The sequence below is a fragment of the Halichoerus grypus genome, chromosome 2 (genome assembly GCF_964656455.1).
Source record: "Halichoerus grypus chromosome 2, mHalGry1.hap1.1, whole genome shotgun sequence".
NCBI lineage: Eukaryota > Metazoa > Chordata > Mammalia > Carnivora > Phocidae > Halichoerus > Halichoerus grypus.
The window spans coordinates 2345032-2363832 of NC_135713.1; positions in this window are offsets into that span (position 1 = coordinate 2345032).

The following is an 18801-nucleotide window of genomic DNA, read 5'->3' on the forward strand; positions in this document are numbered from 1 at the left end:
GAATGAAATAGAAAATTTTCATATCAAACAATGTGTTTACCTGTGAAGGTTTGGACTGGATGCATGCTCAGGGAAAAATAATTTTTAATAATAGATATTGCTAAGCTTATTTTGAAAAATAGTCTCTAATTTAGAATTTATTTTTGTAGCATTTTATGTATTATGTCATGCTTCAGAGTCTTTGGTGGTATCATAAACTCTCCCAAAAGTAGCCCAAGCATACACAGAATTCACATGAGCTTTGAAAGTTGTGTTTGAGGAAGACCTAACCCCCTTTTTGATTGAGATCATGTTTGCAGATTCCTTTGTTTAAAATATGCCTAAGAATTCTACTTCTACTGCAAAAATAAACGATAAATTATTTATACATACCAATTATTTATTATTATTTATGCAAAGCTTGTCACATTATGCATGCATAAGGGGATTAAATCACCGTTAACCCTCAATGCCTTTAGGGGCGTTATATGATGGGCAAAAGGTGGCACGTGGTTATTACCATTGGCAAATATATGCGTCAGGAGCCTGCACTTTGTTTATGTACATCGCTGCCCTGATATACTTAATAGGAAGGAAAATCCGATACCAGAACTGTGTCAACCAATAACGCTCATCCAACTAATTCTAAATTCGATTATCTCCGCATTAAATAAATAACTCAGGAAAAGAAGGAGCTGTTACAGTGCCGTGCGCATTGTAATGTAGACATAAAAATGCCCGTTAGTTTAAGCTTGAAACTAAAAGAAACAGACGAGCTCAACTTAGGAAAAAAAAAAAGTGTACTTTTCCTAAGGCGATGCTTTTGTCATATAATAGCGACATATTACAATCGGGAAAGAAAGATAAATCGGGAAAATACCATGATATTAGGGCTTGTCATGGTGCTTCCTGATAGCATTCTGAGTTTCAAGGCAAATTCAGTGAAGGTATTTTTTTCCCCAAAATACTAATGCATATAAATGAAATTATTAGCAGCATTCATTTTTAATGGGAAGCCTAATGGAGGCTTGAGGACGACAGAACTACCCTTTGATCGTTTTCCACTTCCTAGGGCGAAAATTATACCCAATATGATGATGGAAAAAGCCACGCATCTCTGCAATCGACAGCTGAAAGACGGGCGGCGTTTGCACAGCTCCGTCGGAGGCGGCCGCGCGCTCCCGCGTCTGTGGGTGGCCTTGGGCTTCGCGCGAGGGCTCAGAGCGGAGGTCACAGCGCTGCAGGTGCCATAGGGACAGAGGACGCCAGCTCGCCGAGATGCTCCGGAGGGGCGTCACCCACGTCTTTCTCTCGCCCATCGCTACGAACATCTGTGCTTCCCCGACATTGACGGCTCGCTCTGGTCACGCGTGAAGCAGCATTTGCTCCCACTGTCCACCCGGTTATCATGAAACCCTGCTTTGACGTGACCCTGGAAAACGTGCTGTCGTGGTAAGTCCAGTGATGGGTGAAACCGGCGGCCATCCCCAATACCATCCTGTAAGTCCAGTGATGGGTGAAACCGGCGGCCATCCCCAATACCGTCCTGTGTCCCAGTCCTGCTCTGTTTTCTGGCCACAGAAGGGACGTCCTTGCTGAGACACACATGGAGGCCTCACCCCGTCCAAGCCAAGACTCAGCCAGCCTCCCAGCCCTTCCACACATCCTGATGAGATGGCATGCGCACCTTCTCTGTTGCTGTGCCGTGTAATTAGTACCCTCCAGAAGCTCTTACTCTCTTATTTATAATAATACCAGTTGACGGTTTATAATAATATCTCTGCTTTCAGTTTAAGCTCTGTCTTTTCGGTCTGTCCCCAGACAATGGCTTCTCAGAGGCAGCACACTCTCCATTCATGCCAGGTATATTCTAAGACCTTTGTGAATTTCCAAATTTGCAAATACTTCTAGGGAATATAATCCCCCTCATAAAATGCAGTTAAGTATAGCTGAAAATTTTAAACCATGTGTTAAGACCATCCATGAATGAACAAAGTACCCAAGGTATTTATCAAATGATTAGCACCAATACACTACATTGCGTCACAACATTGTCCGTGGGACCCTGTTCAGAACCTTGCCATCTGTGCTTGTCCCAGCCTCTCTGGGTGTCTGACCCGAGACCGGTGCCACGGGCCCAGTCCTGGGCATCCTCCGTAACAGACGTGAGGGGTGGAGGTGACATCCTCGGACTCCCTCTGGGGGAGCCACCTGCTGGGACGCTTAAACGCGGGAACGTAGGGCTGCCCTGAACCTGCCAGATAAGACTCAGGAGGGGCTCCAGGAGTCTGCATTCCTAAGGCCACGGATGAGGGAGTGTGCTCAGGAGCGAGGGTGGTGGAGGTGGTGAGGAGGAGGGAACAGTTGGAACACAGGGGCCCCTCCTGAGGGAGCCAACTGTGAGAACTACACAAGTGCCCCCAGTTTACCTGGTGGGTCACGATGACTTGGCCAACGTGGCCTTCAGGAGGTCGGAAAAGCCCGCTGTGTTTTGGGAAATGCATTTCCCTGCACACAGAACCCGAGTGGAGTCCCATCAGCATCCAGCCTGGAGCTGCTGCTCCCCAGACAGTCCCCGACGCCCCTGCCTCTGCGAGGTCTGTGGGACCGCCTACCGGTCCTTGCACGGGGCGCCCCGAGAGCGAGGGGCCGCCACCGGCCACCCCAGCCGCCCCCGGCCGCCCCCAAGCCCATCCTCAGTCAGCGTGCATGCCCCTGGCTGCCGGAGCGCTCCACGTGCGTGTGTGCACTCGTGTGTGTGTGCACGTGCGTGTGCGCGGCTGGGTGTGCAGCCCATAAAACTGTTGCAAAACACAAACAGGTTGTCATATGTAAAACACAATTCCCCGCGCATCCCGGGCACAGACGCCGATGCTCACGCGCGGCATCTTCGAGTCATTTGAAAGGATAATTAGCGTGTGGCGTCTGTCTGGGACCCTCCGAGGGTTAGTGTCCATCCTGTTTGTCACTGTTTCTCTCCTAATCCCCTCTAATGAGGGTTTATGTTAACACGGATAAGCCCTCGCCGGTGCGCACTACCCGGCCAGCCGCGCCGACGGAGGGCACGCTGCTCAAATGTCACCGCCCGGCTCTCCGGCTGCGAGACCTCGGAGCGCGTCCACGGGAGAGGCTGCGTGCGGCCCACGTGCAGGCCTTCCTCGGGCCTGGGGCCGGGGCTTTCAGGGACCTGGGTTACTCTCCGTCCCCAGCAGCAGGTTGAGGGCGCTTCGTGGGGAGGAAGGCGCTCTGGCCGGCTCCTCTGTCTCCTCCGGCGCGGCCCGCCGCTCCTCCCTGGGAAGCCTGTAGGACGGCCCCGCGCAGCGTGGCTCAGCTCCCCGGCCTTCGCCCTGAACTGCCGGGGAAGAGGGCACAAGACCCCGACTGGCCTGGACTCGGCCGCCGGAATCGGACGCCGCTGCTGGAGAAGCAGGCCAGGCCTCACGTCCCTCCACGGCGATCCTCGAGGCCCAGGGCGGGAGACACGCAGGAGAGGCAGCCCTCGGCTGTGCAGACCCGCAGCGTGCTTCCCGCGGCCGATCCTCGCATGCTATTTACGTAGCTCTGAGATGATGACTGTAAAGAAAAACAATTAAAATAATAGTTATCACGGTTGAATAGAAATGAACATCCACTACCTGTGAGTGTTATAAATCCACACACACACGTGCTACTTACAGACCGCACAAGAATTCTCCGTTCGGAGCATAATCACGAGCCTCACCTTCCGTGGGAACCCGGGTCCTGAGCACCGGGCAGGCTGAGTGCCTTTCCCAGCGTCACGCTGCCAATGAGGGGCGTGCAGGGCCTCCCGGAGAGCAGAGCGGGGACGTCTGGAGCAGGGAGGGGCCGCACGTCCCTCGCAGGTGGCGAGTGTGCCTGGGGCCGCCACGAGGCGTGGCACGTGGGTTCAGCACACACACGCGTGCCCGCTGTGCATCCACGGGGGCAGCTTCGCAGCCCGGCCTCCCCCTATGAGCTCTGGCTGAGGAGAGGGCTTTTTGGCAATTCTGGCCAAGTGCAGAAGGACAAGGAGGAGGAAGAGCTCAGGCCCCAGCTCCCTTGTCTTTGGAGGATGTTTGATCTTTGGAGAGAAAGAAGTGTTCTGTCTTTCACGTTAAACTCCATGTTCCCGGAGTAGGGTCCCTGCTGGCTTGTGGGTCACCATAACCCCTGCCCCCCACAGGGGCTGAGAAGCATGGGAGACGCCCAATGAGGACTTGCTGAACGAATGAATGATCTGGTCAAGTTCTGGTTGGTTCTGGGGCCAGGATATGGCAGTACTGGACTAGGAGGCTGCCCGGAGTCACGTGGGCGAGTCTGTTATCAACGACCCCACGGGTGTGAGAGCAGGGCAACGTGGTAGGAGACATGGGGGGGGTGAAGGGCCCTGTGTCAGAGCCGTCAGGGTCTTCCCGTCCCGCGGGCTCCCCACACACCCCGCCAGCCTATCCTGGGGGCTCCGTCTGGCGTCGGACAGCCCCCTGGATGCAGCTCTGCAGACGAGCGTCCCCACAGCCCTGAACCCACGACAGACACGACTCGGGTGCATCTGTTCCACACGGTGAGGGGCTTAAACGGGTGGAAGCTGCTTCTTCACGGCTCTGGAGGCCAGAAGTCAGAATCCCCGGTGTCAGCAGGGCTGGGCTCCCCCCACAGACCTGGGGCATCCTTGCTAGCCTAGCCGAGCTCTGGGCTGCTGGCCGTCCTTGGCTGTGGCCCCGTCACGCCAAGCCCTGCCTCTGTCTCTGTGCGGGCACTCTCTTCTGTGTCTGCGTGCCCCTCCTCCTCTTATAGGGACACCAGTCGATCGAGGCCACCCAATCCAGCATGATGTCACGTTCACTAATGATGTCTGCAAAGACCCTATTTCCAAAAAAGTCACACACACAGGTACTCAGGGGGTGGGATTGCTTTGGAGGGACATGAGTCAACCCACAACAATGAGACGGTATCCCATTCCCCCAGGCCCGGGTGGCTCTCCAGAACAGTGCTCATTAGCAGCCCTGCACCAGCCTCAAGCCCCACACTCTCCTAGACTGGGGCTCCCGGGGGTCACATCTCACATAAGAATCCCTGTCTCAGGGTCTGTGGTCTGAAAACTCAGACTGATTCGGGCTACCAGAGGCTTGCTGGTTTACAGGCGAGGGGTCTGCGGCCGGCCAGTGACCCCTCGGCAGAGGCACTAGGATCTTGGGCGCAGAACGAGTGATGGATGTCAGCCTCCGGGCAGTGGCTCCTCACTGCATGGGTGGCTCAGGCAGCCGTTCCCGCAACTTCACCTGATAGTCTCCTCGTGGCCAAAGATCATGTACACGTCACCTACCTAGACCACAGCACCCAGTGGTCTGGGGTAAGGGCCCATGGTCCTGGGAATCCATGCTCCCCCAGGAGCGGTGTGCTGAAGGCAGACCGGGACCCCGCGTCTCTGTTCATCAGTAGGAGGGGGACGGTCGCTCTGCCTCCTTCTCTCCTCGGTTGGAGCACGGCGCTCTGCTTTTCTGCAGCTGGACACCACCCCCATGGAGGCATAGGGCATCCGGGGGCTCTGATTCTCCCCAACTCATCCTCAGAGCTTCAGAAAGGCACGACAAGGAGCCCGGCCACTCAGGGCCGTCCGTGGGCACCGCCAGGGTCTGGAACAGAGGCTCTGCTCTCGCTGTGGACAAGGGAGAGAGCACGCCCCCTGCACTGCCCGCCGGCAAGGAGACAGCTGCTGCGCCGCCCACTGACTCCGTTTGCTGATTAAAGAAAGGAAATGCTTTTCAGGACCACAGCCTCGTTTTCATGGTCCTATCACGGCTGCTCACGTTTTTGTAAGGGAAACGCATGAATATCAACACGAGGGTTTCCCACAACACTGTCACAGCTGTTTCCCGCAGGGGTGCTGCCCTCCGAAGTGGGGGCCTACCTGGCTGGCAGGTGGGGCTCAGCCAGGAGAGGACGGATGTGCGCTGCGTGCACCCGGGGTCGGACTCCTGTCTCCGCTCCGATGGGCAGTAGCGTGTGGGAAATAGGGACCGGCCTCCCTCGGCTTGTGTAGCTGGCTCTCTGTTCTGACTCAATTGCTGATTTCATTTTGGAGAAGGGGCCCGGATTAGAGGGCCTGGTCTGCAGCAGGGAGCTTGCGTCTCTTCTCCGCTATCATTTTCTTGGCCATGGATCGTCTTCGAGGCACACGATTTTTAAATGTGTCATTCCATGTCACATGCAGATGGAGCTGTCCGTCGGGGGTAATAGACTGTGGCTGAAGCCTTTCTCACTTCCTCCCTGGTTTCACGTGACGTGGGCAGCAGGTGTGGGAGAGGTGGTCTCAAAGCAAGGCCGCGGCAGCAAACCCCACTGTAGGGCAGGGAGGGGAGCCCGCCCGCCTCGAAGCCCCCGTCCGCCCTGCGTGCATTCCCAGGAACTCACACGACTTCTGAGAACAACAGGAGTACGTGGGGTGGCTTGGTAGTGGGCAAAGCAGCGAAGAATACACTCCGTCACACAGAACACACTCATTTTTAAGAACTATTTAACATCGAGCTCATCTTGAGCAAAATACCCGGTCTCCTGAGTCTGGACGGGAAACACTGAGGAACTCCAGGTCCGCTAGTGCGTTAGAGTGCCCACCCGCAGCAGGTAAAGCCAACCCCTGTCCTGGGTTGGACTGTGTCCTACAGATGCCCATGTGGTAAAGCCCCAGCCTCTGGGACCTCAGAATGTGACCTAATTTGGAGATCGGGTCATTGCAGATGTAATCAAGTTCAAGTGAGGTCGTCAGGGTGGGTTCAAATTCAGTGACCTGGTCCTGACGGAAGGGAGGAAGTTGGGCCCGGGCACACTGACGGGGAGAACATCATGTGGGCATGAAGGAGAGGTGGGGTGATGCCGTTAAAAGCCAAGGAACGTCACATATTGTCAGTGAGCCACCAAGGGTGGAGAGCAGCCTGGAGTCAACTCTCCCTCCGGCCTCAGAAGGAACCAGCCCTGCCGATGCCCTGACCTCGGACTTCTGGCCTCCAGAGCCGGGAGACCATACACGCGTGCATTGGAGGCCCCAGCTTGTGGGGCCTGTTACGGCAGCTCCCATAAACTTACACACCCACCACGAAAATGTAAACGCATCTTTCAGCGTGTCAGGCGCCTGCGAATGTTCTAACACGTGTGAATATTCCGCTTTGAGCCGGGTAGTGCGCCGAGTGTCGGGAGAGAGGGTATTAGGGTCCTATCTGGGCGGACACGGGTTCAGACGCAGAGCGGACAGGACCGGTGGTGAGTGTGTGGGGAGGACTCTGAGGCAGACTCTCAGATTTGGCAAACAGAAGTATAGGACTCCCAGGGAAATTTCAAATTCAGATAAACAATGAATAATTTTTAGTACCCTTGTGCCCCATGCGATACCGAGGACATATTTAGATTGAGCAATCATTTGTTGATTATCTGCAGTTCAAATCCAATGGGGCATCCTGGCTCATCTAGCAGCTCACTGTGGGGGTGCCCTGAGGTCCTATATTTAAAACAGGGACACACGGTGTGTGTACAATACCCTCTGATGAATTTTGAGACTTGGAATCTCCAGCTCTCTCCAGGTAGGTGCACTCTGTGGGGGCCCCGGGACAGACCACTCGACCGGGACTTTTATGTGGACCCCACGCCCCCGAGGCTGGCTGTTGACACGGTTGGAGTCGTATGGGCAGAGAAGCGTGCACGCAGGTGGGGCCGCTCTCCTTGTGGGGGGATAAATCACATCTTAGCCTCCTGAGTTGCAGTTTTCTGCTGAGGCTGCAGCAGCCGGTCAGATTTATGCCCTTTCTGGGTGTGCTTTCACGGGCATCTCTCCGTCAGGGGTTGTAATCAGACCTGCTCACACGGACCCCGAATCCAGCAGGGGCCGAGGGCCTCATCAGGAAAGACTAGAATGCTGAGTTCTGTGGAGCTTGAGTTGGCAAAAACCTCACAGAATGTCTTTTTTGTCCAATCTCTTTAAAAAATATCTATCAGCCAGCCCCTTTAAAAATAAAGTAATAAAACTACACTAAGCATGGATATAAATGGGTTCTGAACCTCGGGGGGTAGCAGTGCATTCAAAGCTGGCTGCACAGAGGGGTTCAGGTGGGGCTGATGGACGCTCCATGCACCCCTCACCGGTCATGATTTAATTCATTCCATTTCATATCAGGAGACCCCACATACTGTGGCATGCAGGGTTTTCTCAGTCTAACATAAACTCGTAAAATAAAATTATCAACTTGTTATTCAGCACTTTTATCAGGAATTAAAATGAAGTTCCTTTAGCTTATCAAACATTTGATGGACATGTGAAGTTTCCACAAATGCTAAATTCTGTGTTCCTGTTAATGCAGACGTCCACAGTGAGGTATGCATACTTGCGTCTCGAGGAAATTTAGCTTCCCTTGTTCTGGCTCAAGCTTGCAAAATGGAATCTCTTGGCGAGAGCGAGCATGATATAAGGAGTCTTGCACACGGTCACACCAGAGTTAATGGACGGAAAACAGAATGCAGAAATTAGAGATTTAGGAAGAACCTTGGTTGTCATCTCAAAACCTCCCCATTTGTTGGTGTTTGTGCTTCCTGAGGGTCAACCCTGATTTTTCCTTTCCTGGGTGAGATGCATTCACAGCTCTCTACCTTCCTGGTGGAGAGACCAGCCGGCCCTTTCTGCAGGCCCAGGGCTGATTGTTCCTGGGAAGGAGACACATCAGCAGCTGCCTCGGTGACGAGGCTGACTCCTTCCTCTGACAGCGCTGGGGCCCGTCCTCGAGATGAACCAGCACCCAGGGTCCTGCCGTGAGCTGGCCCTGGACGCTGCTGTGACCTCCCTGTGGCCCTGGTAGCTCAGCCCCAGGTGTCGGGATTCTCCTGCCTGGCCCCTGCAGGTGAGCGCCAGCTCTCCGCCTGTGGCCCAACCTCACACCTTCCGGCGCTTCACTGGGTTCTTGGGGACGGTCTGTTTCTCAGGCTGCTTGGGAAACCAGAGGTCACCAGCAGTCACCCACCACTCCAACACGGCCCGAGAGACAAAGGCCGGTGGGAATACACGGCACACCCAGAAAACCCTCCCACGCGGCGGAGGGAGCCCAGGTGCGCTGACAAGCCTTTCCCCTTCCTCCCGCACCGGCTCTTGCCCGGTCCCCGCCGGGGCGAGGCGCTCCGGGGTGCGCTGTGCTAATTTTCCAGCCACACTCACAGTGATGTATCTAACACACAGTGGGAACACATCGGTCGTTTCAGCCTGGTGCTTTATGACGTGCCATGGTACCGATTTTTTGGTTGTTTGCTTAACCAGAGATGGTTCATAATTCAGAACAAATGTTCCCATAGAGTTCAAAAATGCAAAATGTTACGAACTCTGAGAACTTGTTATATCTGCTCAGAGAAGTGAACTGTGAAATCCGTAACGGCCTATCTAATCTACACCAAGATCTTTCTTTGTTAGATCATGCCTGAAACGTATTATCTTGCTCCCAGTGTTGCAAGCTTGGGCTGCAGATAAGAGAGGAAGTACCTCTCGAGGCACCTTGCCCACATCTTGAGGGTCTGGCGTGTCTGTTCGCCCAGCTCCGAGACAGTGTATCAGACAAGGTCTCCTGAGACCAGATACCACCATGGATTAACTGTGCTGGCCTTTTACTGGGAGAAACGCCAATGTAAACAAAAATAGGGAGGGGTCCAGGGACAGCTGGATGAGCCATTGGACTGAGATGTAAATCTGACCCCAAATGCAGGGAGGGGGATGGTTTCATGGTCACATCCCAGACTGCCATCAGGTCTAAGGTTCACGGAGGCCATCGGCCAGTCTCCCAAGACCGCCTCTGCCTCAGTGTCCCCGCTGTGCCCAGTCATGGGCTGGAAGCCCGCTGGGGAAGGCCACCTGGCCACCCCCAGCAGTGGGAATCAGACTTCAGGACACGGGGCAGCTTCGCTTCCTGCCCTTGGACGGCTGCAGGATGCACTGCAGGTTTTACCTGGCTCTGCAGGGCGTTGGGCGTGAGTGGATTCGGTGGGCTTGTGAAGGGAGGGGCTCCCATGGTCGGGACGCCCAACTCATTTATCACGGAGCTGCAGGCAACATGGGGGCGCTGGAGTGCTTGCTCCCTCCCTCCTCGGAGACCCTGCGGCTGCAGTCTGTGGCCCTGGGCCTGGGGGGTCCGGGCATTTGGGACGTTAGGGTGGTTGAGGGTGCCCGGTGTGTGTGCTGGGGCCTATGGGTGGGTGGGAGACGAGGTCCTGACTGGTGGAGGGTGCTCCCCGCCGGCTACCCCTGGCCTGGGATCCCACGGTGCCCAGGGGCCCTGATCTCGCGACAACCTGGGGAGCCACAGCAGGGACCCGGGACAGACACTGAAACCTAGGAGGTGCAGGGGAGGGGGGCTATGCCCGGGCTCTCGGAGGGTGCAGGAGGGCGGGCAGGCGATGGGATGGCTGGTCCCGCTGGGTAGCTGTGGGCAAGGCTGCCGCGCACCGCGGGCTGTACGCACCGAGCACAGGGAGCGTGCGGGCGGGTGATCCCTCCCTTCCATTCATCCTCCCCTGGAGAGGAATGAAGTATGCAGGGAGGGGCCCCTGTGACCATGAGTTTTCTCCCAACTTCCAAAGCTGTGGATTGTAAATGCTCTATTCATCACTGAAAGGAAGAATAGAGAAAACAAAACTAAAAAAAAAGTAAGGTACTTTACTGAGCCATGGAGAGGAGAGCAGTGAGAGGGGGAGAGAAAGAGGGATAGAGAGAGGGTGGCCGGAGTTGGGGGGAGGAAGGGGAGGGGAGAGAGGGGACTGGGAGGGAAGGAAGGGACATTGAGTGGAAGAAAGTGTTTTAAGAAAAGGAGCAGATTGAACCGGCAGGGAAAGACAGAAATATAAAGCATATGAATCTCATGGAAAATCCCCTATGTATTCAGAAGACCAACTATTCTTGAGATATTAAACCAGAGGCCCCATTAATGGAGACCACGGGAGGGCAGGGGTTTCTCCAAAGCCTCAGCTTACCCCTCTCCAATCTCCTCCCTGGTTCTGAGGTTTATTGTAAATTGAGAGGCGTGTGCGAACCATGGAGGTCCCAAACCAAGAGCTGTGCTCCTGTAGTGACAAGAACCTCTCCTGAGCTGAGCGACGGCCTGGGGACAGTCCACTGCATACATGACGAGTCCTCCCTTCAAGCTGTGAGATGATCCCCCTCGAGGATAAAATGGGACACGTTTTCCCGTCAGCTTTGCTGACTGCCCCAGTGGGACAGGCTGAAGTCACATACTGATAACTCTTATAATTTCCATACCTTAAATAATTTAACGTGAAATCACATAAATAAAATGCTCTAACTGAGCATAATTCTTTATACATTTTTCTAATAATCCTAGCCTTTTAAATTAGCATAATAACACTTAGAATAATTGAAGAATTTAATTGCATGGAGCACTGGAATATTATCTGCTGTGCTGGGTGCCACGATGAAGCTCTGATTAGCTTTAATTTAGTTGGTTTTCTCAATTTAGTTTTCATATTAGATATTGCTGCAGAAGGTGGGGCCCACGCAAATAAGCCGCGGGATGCGTAATTGTTCGTAAGTGCCTACATGCTTTGCCGAAAATCTCTAGACATTACATTCTTGACCTTAAAATAGAGGAGAAGAATTAGTGACTTAAAATGTGGACTATTGCTTCCTTTCTGCCGTGTGCTCATAATTCCAGACATACCTACGGTACGCTCGCCATGCTCTAGGGTAGACGCTGTCCCCGTGTTTCCCTCCCTCCCGTCACCCTCCCCCCACCTCCCTCCCTCCCTTCCATTCATCCATAATTATGTAAGTGTGGTTATGTTCAAAACATTTGAGTCCATTTTTTTTTTTTTACAGCAGACCTTTGTGGTTAATGCAGGAATAAATTGTATTCTGCACACATTTCACAAACATAACAGGAAGAAACTATATTCTGCATGAATCTTAGATGTACAAATATAGTTTTTAAGGCCATTTCAGAGCCTCATGAGAAACAGACATCACTGATGAAAAAGAAGATTGTAATATAAGAAAAGTGAATATTTGAAAATTTGGACTCCCAAAACAGATACATTAGTGAGGTCAGCATATTTTCAGTTTCTAAGATTTAACCCAGAATTTCTTTAGTGATCCATTTTTCAAACACATTTTAAAATCATGACATGTATTCATTTTCTACCGCTGCATGAAAAATTACTAGAGATCTAGTGGCTTAAAACAACATGTTTCTACGATTGCACAGATGTTGTGGGTCGGAGTCGGGGTCCTCTAAAGGGCTGCAGAGCGCGGTGGCTGGGCTGCTGCTGGTCTGGGGGCTGCACGGGGAGGAGCTGCTGGAAAGGTCACTCGGGTTGTGGGCAGATTTCCCTTCCTTGCTGTTCTAGGACCGAGGCCCCAGGTTCTAGCTGTCCTCGCAACTGGAGGCCACCCCAGCTCCTTGCCATGTGGGCTCTCAGCATGGCCACGCCTTCCTCAAAGCCAGCGGGGCACAGGCTCCAGGGTGCGGCTGTGTGGGAGCAGAGTCTCCTGCAACAGAATGTCCCACGGAGGCCCCATCCCCGCTCCTTTGCCTGATTCTGTCGGACAGGTCAAGGAAGGGACCATACAAGACAGACTCCAGAAAGCCTGGGTCTTTGGGGGGCCACCTTCCGGTCTATGCACCACGTATGGACAAGGAGTGGTGGGCATCCCTGTCTGAACTCTCGTTTGGGATTGCAAGCCAAAGGAAGCCTTGTTGGTTTTCTTCTAAAGAAGTTATAGATGTATTCCAAGTTCAGTTTTCTCAAGCTTATCATATTTCCAATGTCTAACAGCTATTTCTAAAATTCGGAGGTTACCTATATTCACAAAGGAACAGAAAATAAACCTCTAAGCTCAGGCTGTCCTTTTCTACCCAACACAGTATTTCTCATCGAGATGTATGTACACACACACACACACACACACACACACACACACACAATGCATATGCACACACATCCACAGACACACAAACACCCCGGTGCAGGGAGAAGGGATCACAGGATCATTTCTCCCTGCCCTTGATCCCCGGATGCCTGGGGGTTAACGTGTGCTCTCCAACAGAAGCCGGTGGTACTGTGTCGTGCGTGAAGCCTTGAGCAGCTGTGCCTGGCTCCCTGGTGTGGGTCACAGCCCCCTTCTCTACTCTGTGCAGACTTAGCCCCCTCACTTACCCCGCCACGGTCCCCAAGCTGCACATGGCGCCCGCATTTCGCAGCCTCCTGCTTTCAGGGCAGTGTGCAGCCGATATTTTCCAGCAGCGTGGGTGGTGGCCTCCACACCCGGACATGGACTGCCCACCTTATAAGGGTGGGTGTCTTGGGTGCCTTGTGGCTTGGTGGGTGGAGATGCTGAGCCCTGGGGCTGACAGGTGCTGCCCAGGTCCAGGTCCAGTGACTTCCCCTAGTGTGGAATTTCATGCCAACTATTACAAATGAGCTGGGACCCATACCCCATCGTATAAGTATTGCTAATGAGGAGAAGGCCATGAGCTCCAGTCCAAGAGGCCAGTCGTTGGCTTTGCTGGATCCTAGCCTCACTGGCTCTACACTGCACACTAATGCGCTACCTGCAAGTGTGGACTAGTGAATGTCAGGGCCACAGAAGGAAACCGTGGAGAGCTTGGCCCACACCAGTCCTCTTACTGGAAAACACAACTTAAAATATGCGCACCTTTATTGCTTGTGCATCAGCATTAGCTTTGTGCCTAAAGGGCTGTGCAGGGTCCTCCCGTGTGATAGATCAGGTCTGGGGACTCCTGGCATCAGGGATCTGCCATGGCCCACTGTGCCCTCTTGGGAGGTGTCTGGTCCAGGGAGTGTGGTCCCTGGGGATGCTGGGGACCCACATTCCGAATGGATGCGTTGGCTCTCACGGGGAAACACAGCATGAGAACGAAGTGGGAGGCAAGTGTTGGTGCTGGTGCTGATTACGTGAAGGAATTCCTGGCAGACCCTCTGTCTCTGTGGGTTCTTGTTCTTGGCTTATCAATGGCAGGGCCTCAAACACTCAGCCCCTTCTACGTAAAAATCCCCAGCTCATGGGCATGTTCCGTACACGGAGACTCTGATCCCACCTGCTTACAGTTGTATGGTCCCCCCAACTAGTCCCGGATGCGATGCAATCCGGAGGTGGGGAGGGGCTCTCGTCTTGAGTGGGGTGCCTCCTGAATGGGGTCAGTGTCCTATTAGAGGAGACCCCAGAGAGCCGCTCACCCCTCCGGCCCGGTGATGACACAGCAAGAGGACGTTCCTGTGTGAACCCAGAGCTGGCCGGAACCTCGCATCGAGTCTGCTGGTGCCAGGCTCCAGAACTGTGAGGAATACATGTGTGCTGTTCATAAGCCAACCTGTGGCCCTTGTTCCCGAGGCCTGAGGGAAGACCTCCAGGCCAGTCTTTGGCCTTCATCATGACATCTTTCATCTGTTCGCTTGTGAAGCACCTACTATGTGTTGGCATTATGCTGGTCCCCAGGGATGCTGGTCCTTTCTCTTGAGGATTTGGAGGACTCCCCGAACGAAGTTTGCCATAGTGATGTGAAAGGCAGAGAAGCCCAGAGTCAGTGGAAAGAAGAGGGTTCCTGCCCAACTAAGATAAGGGGTTGGAGGCTCAAGGGGCAGCAGTAGAAGGTAAAGGAATGAGAAGCAGGGGACAAATGAGGAGTTTGGCAGTGGGCTGTGATGTGGCTTACAGTGCTGGAGGCCAGGATCCCAGGGTGCCCCACAGCCAAGCCCGGCCACGGCTCCAGGGGAGGGTCCTTTCTGCCTCTTCCAGCTCCGGACACTCCTGGACTTTCCATCTCCACCCCCACTGTCACAGGGCCTTCTCTGCTCTGTGTGTCTCCTCCAGGAATGTCCTGTAAGAACACTGCTCATTGCATGTCAGCCTACCCAGATAACCGATAATTCAGGATGATCTCCTCATCTCAAGATTCATCACCTAACCATCTGCAAAGACTGTCCCATGTCAGGCCATATTCACAGGTGCTGGGGATGGAGGGCTACCACCCAGCTCTGGTCGCGAGAAGGAAGACAGACAGGTGGAAGGACCAGAAGCTGAGTCATGCTGGGCCAGGGGGATCAAGGGGTTCAAGTAGAACCTGTTCACCCTGTAAGCTTGTGGGCTCCTAGGGACTTGGAGCTTGGTGCTTCTTCTCTGTGTCCCCAGTGCCCCACGCACACCATCTGAAGCTGTGAGCTCCATCTTTGTCCACTGGAAGATGCTCTTCACGAGGACAAATCAAATCAGTGGTTGGCTTGGAGCCCCACCCTGTGCATGCAAAAATCCCAGTGTGAATCCTGGGTGGATGACACGGGCCATACTTAAGCAAGCCACCTCTCCGCTTTAGGTAAAAATGGCCCAGCCCTGGGGCTAGATGGCCTGGAAGGTCCACAAATCAAGTTAACCCTGAATGTCTGAGCTTTTCTCAATCTCACCTAGAGATCAAGAGAACATTCCCAGAAACCACAAGCGCTCAGCTTCTTCTGCCTGTGGACACTGAGCGGAGACAGTAAGGAGCAGAGAAGACTGGACGGTCACCAGACTGTAAGGCCTTTGCTGTAAATCCACACGAAAAGGCGAACAGCCTCTGTGATCTTATCTGTAATTATCATCCCTTCCCTGTCTGTCTTTACTCGAACAGGACATGCACATGGGCTCACACATGCACACGGGCTCACACACGGCCACACATGGACACACACCTGGAATTAGGCTGCTTCTCAGGAAAGCATGGAAGGGTGACACCGGGGTTGGGTGAGGTGAGGAGGCTGGTCCAGGCAGAGTCCCAAGAAGTGTGGACTCTGCCCAAGAAAACCCGCAAAGCCAGTGATTGATTCCATCGCCTTAAAACCCTGTGGGTCTGACAACCAATTACAAGATTGTTAATCACCAGTTTACTGTGAATGCTGGGTGTACCCTTTTTCACGAGAACCCTAATTATCCCGTCTCCCTCTTTGACAGGAGGCTGGCTAACGCCTCCACTGTGGGAACCCGAAGATGGGACTCGGCTTGGGTGGGACAGCAAACCCCGCGTCTCTGTTGCAAGAAGTCGGCGTGCTTGCACTCACATCCAGGGGGCCCTAGAGAGGGGAGAGCCTGGCATTTCCGCCTCTGCTCTGCAGGGTTTGTAGGGTCACCTTGCTCCCACCCCTGCATAATTATAAGATCTGGAAGCACAGAGGAGCCCTGTGACTTGGCCTTTGCTCATTTGAAGTTTCTGGAAGTTCTGTGTGATGAGCGGCTTGGAGAAATGACTCAGGACCCGGTCTGTTCTCCCACAGAGGGCCCAGGTGCCCATCTTATTGACAAGAGGTGGACCCTGGGGGCAGGAGCTCCCCCTGAGTGTAGACAGACATCAACATGCCCAGCACAGACCAGGAAGACCAGAGTCAGACTCAGGAGAGGGAGCTTCCGGGGCCGCGCTCAAGCAGGACAGACTTGGGCACAGGACCGTGATAAGGGCCGGTGGGTCAGAGCCCTCTATGGGCAAGTTTCCGGAACACAAGAGGACAAAGAGGCTCTGCTGGAGAAAGGGGAAGGATGGCTCTGTGCACATAGGTGGGGTTGCGGGTGGGGAAGCCTGGTTTAGCTGGTGTTTCTCAATCATGTTTCATGAATCATTTGGTACCACTCCACCTTGTCATGGAATGGAGGAAAATTTAAATTTGGCCGTGCAGGACACTCGCCTCCCAGAAGTCTGGCTCGCCGCTCCCACAGCACCAGGCCCTGGAGGACGTTAATCCCAACGTCAGGTATTCAGGTATTCAGAGTGCCCCAGACAGGGCAAAGGCCACGCTGCGTGGGGCACCTCATCAACAAACAGGAGGTGAGCGGCCTTCCGCTACAAGATGGCGACTGCCATCCCAGCAAGGCAGAATCCCAATAGAACGGCCGGAGGAGCAGGACCCCGTCTCTGCCCCTACTGTGCCCGCCCACAGTCCATCCCTTCACAGACCCAACCTGCATGCTTGCCCACCCATGACAGTACATCTTACCACTTCTCTCAAATGCAGCTTTCAGTACAACTCTCTAGTGTCTCATGTTCTTGTGGCAGAATGGATGGGCCGCACGGCTCATGTGATGGCTGGCTCAGAAGCAGGTGAGTGGGCTTGAGAACGCAGGCTGTCAGTTCTGAGTCGATTTCCTCCAGCCCAGCTGATGCTCCATCCGAGGGGCCACCAGGGCGAGCCACAGGTGCCCCACTGAGTTCTCCGCTGACACCACTCTGCCCGTCTGGAACAGGCTCGGATACTGGGCCCTCACCTCCTTCATTTCCCGGGTTGCCGTGTTATAAATCTTTTCTTCGTGTCCCTGAGCATTTCAGCCAGAGGAAGGGAGGGGAGAGTCGGTGGCATGCTGCTCTCCACTGGGCTGCTTCCCGCACCCCTGCCTCCCCCTTTAGGCGTGGCGGTGCACACGGGTTAAGGCTGCAGGTTTGGGGCCAGGCGCTGCCGCCCACCCACTGTGACCTGGGCCAACGGAATCAGCTTTGCTGTCCTTCTGTCTCTTTATCTGCAAAATGGGATGGTGAGCACAGTGCTTATCTCAGTGACTCACCGTCAGGATTAAATGGGGTGATAGATATGGAGACACTTTTTAGAAATGTAAATACATTTAAATACGAGTATGGCTGAATTTCAACCATTGGAATCTCTGAAAAGAAAGAAGAAAGTCTCTCCTCTAGTGCGATATTTGCATGGTGCCAAGTCTGACCCCAAAGCTTCACGATCATTGCAATGGGGAAAATGCCCCTTTACCAGGAGGGCCCGGTGGCTCCTCTTCACAGCCCACCATACTTAGGGGGGAAGCCTGGCCTCTGTGTGCTCCAACATCATGTAATGGGTGTTGCAAAATCATCTATCAAGTATTTTTGCCCCTAAAATGTTTAAACGGAATCTAACCTCTGTAATAAATAGTGCATCCCAAGATTTCACACACTCAAGAATCCTTGGAGGCGTTTTTAAAGCAGGAGTTCCCGAGCCCTGCCTGTGGAGGGTCTGCGGTGGTGGGTCTGGTTGGGCGCCAAGAACCCCCGTTTCTAACAAGCTCTGGGGTGATGTTGATGCCCCTGGCTGGCCAGAAATATAGGGGACACACGGACAAGTTACGTGCCCCCTAAAAAGCTCATCCTCAGAGTAGGGTATTTCAAAAGCTAAATGCCCTGGAATCTTTAAAGAAGTTAATGTCATGAGAAAAAGGAAAAAAACAAAACAAAACAAAACTTGGAGAACTTACGCAAGACTAAAGGAGACAGAGGAAGCCCGACAGGCTATTGTAAGGTCTGTTTCTAGATTAGATCCTGGAGCCCAGACACGACAAACCAGCCACACCGTTGTGCCCGTGGCTTCTTGCAGAGCCTGCTTATTAACGGGACTCCTCGTTCCCTTCAGCGACCTCGGAGAAAGCAGACGAGCAGGCTCTCCCCGGCGTCCACCTGCTGGAACCGTACGGACCACACCCCGACGATGGGTCACGCATGCGCAGCAACACCGGGCGGCGCTGGGCAACCGCGGGGGGCCGGCTGCACCTGCCTCCTTCCTGATCGGATCCTTCCCTTTCTACGTGTGCAAGAGTCTCCACTTAACTGTTCCAGCCTCGGTCAGTCTCTCCTGTGAAAGTCAGCGTCCACGGCACGTGCATCCACACATCCCACAATGATAGCAACTTATCAATAGATGAGCTACGAAAGCAAACATTTAATCAACGGTCCACTGTGCACCTGCCGCGCTGGGGTTTCAGAACCTGCTGGTTATGTCAGCAGTCCTCCAGGCTGTTTTCTGAATTAGGAGAAATATATGTTTATTGGT